The sequence below is a fragment of the Podarcis erhardii genome, assembly GCF_964252035.2.
Source record: "Podarcis erhardii genome assembly, chromosome: 1".
NCBI lineage: Eukaryota > Metazoa > Chordata > Lepidosauria > Squamata > Lacertidae > Podarcis > Podarcis erhardii.
Window position 1 is genome coordinate 83,280,471 of NC_138497.1, and position 1,904 is coordinate 83,282,374.

Below are 1,904 nucleotides of genomic sequence, written 5' to 3' on the forward strand. Positions count from 1 at the left end.
CAGCACTGCAGGTTGTGAACGTGCCTACCGCACGCATCACATTTGCAACCCGAGGTTCCACTGTACAGCTGTCTGTGTCAGGGCTGGGGGAGCCTTTGCCCCCTCCAGATGTGGCTGAACTACAACTCCCAACAGCCTTGGCAAGCATGGCCAATGGCCAGGGACATGAGCTGTAGTTTAACTTCTGGAGAGCCAGAGTTTTTTTTCAGCCAGAGCTCAGCTCTAGTATCTCTCAGGTGGGTGCCACTGCCATTCTAAAAGAACAAGGGTGAAGTTCATGGTGAGCTCCAGCACCTCTTTTGCTAGAAAAGTAGCACTGTGGAGAGCCAAATGTTCCCTAACCCCCCTGGTCTATGTAAAGGCTTTTTTTTTCCTGTTGAGGGCTGCATTCCCTTGAGAGAAATCTGAGAGCCAGGGTGGTCAGAATACCCTTTCTCTTCCCCCACCCCCTTCTCCTGTACCATCCTCTTCTGCTTTCAGGATTTTCCTTTTGCCACCTGCATGAAATTAGGCCTTGCTCTAAGACTAGTTATATGTAGACAATGCTAGCTTTTCATATTGCCCCATTAGTGTTTTTCAGTTTGTGTTCTTGGCTACCTTTAACAAAAAACAAACGAGCTATCTTAACATTTCTTGAGCTCCTTCTAAATGTTACATTGCCAGGTTAGGATTAAGATACTGCCATTTTACTGTGAGGGGCAACAGTTACCTAAGCTTAAGGGAAATCAGCCCTTTTCCACAACATGTTAGCCAGCTCTTGCAGCAAAGAGCAAATGATATTGCCATTTAAGATTAACAAGGTTGGATTTACAATGTTTTTTCTTGTAAGAAAGTCAGGTGCAGATTTATTAACAGTGGTAGGGCAACAATGGCCGTAAGAAAAATACATTTGAACAATTGTTTATTACTGCATTTATGTTGCCTTTCTGTGTGCACTTGAGGTGATAACCATTTGAAATAACTTAAAACAAATAATAAAATGGAAAGATGGAGCAACCCAGCATTTTCTCTCTCAAGGTTTTGGCAATCTGTTCAGGAGGAGAAAGCGCAACAATTGTCACTGCCAGCTTAAGAGCTCATCACACTGGCCATTTCAATACCCAGTCACCCAGTTTGGAGCAATGCGCTTGGAACTCTTCACAATCTGTGTTTTACCACCCGGAATAATTTGATGTCTTAAGCAAACGTGGTTATCTCTAACTCTAGATTGTGTAAAAAGCACCAAAGAGATCCTTGGGGCCCCCCACTTTCCTTTACCAAAAACTCACCATTTTATTCCTACTGATCCATAAGGGAGCTGGTCCTGTTAGCCCAATGCCGGTAGGATTATCCCCATAAGGTATAAGTTTTTGCAGCCACATATTTGAGCTCCTACCTAAGCCAATTTTTGGAGGAATAAGACCTAAATATATTTGCTTGAAAGTTAAGTTCTTAAAACGGAGTTGGCAGGCAATTTGGGGCCAGAACCTTAAGTGAGGCTGCAATCTTATACGCGCCCCTGGAACCCGGCAGACCTGTGTCCTGGTAAACAGGCACAGGATTGGGCTGCTAGGGCGCAAATGGCATTGGGTCTGGAGCTCTGGCTCGTCGTCTTCACAGGCGCCCATTACCGTTGGCTCTGAAATGTCATTCGCCATCTAGCCAACAGAGCTCCCGTTCCACGATGACGTCAGAGACAGCGTCTTTGCAACGCCCCCCCTCCATGAGCTGCTTACTGGTTTTTACCTGCAAAGGACAAGAGAAGAGGCCAATAGGAGCGGTGAGAAAGAAGCCTATTAGGAAGCGAACGACGCCGCCTCACCGGCCAATGTAGCTTCAAGCCACGCCCCCTGGGCATATTTGGACCAGTAGCAGCCGCGGAGGCGGTGCCAAGCGGGACTCCGGCCCCTGGAGTGGGCGTCGCT

At 47.0% G+C, this 1,904-nt stretch overlaps 1 protein-coding gene across 1 annotated transcript in view; it reads right to left on the bottom strand.

The window, feature by feature from the left end:
- The window catches only part of CNTF (ciliary neurotrophic factor), a 160,063-nt gene that overhangs the window by 6,854 nt on the left and 151,305 nt on the right, over nt 1–1,904 (bottom strand). The window lies entirely within an intron of this gene.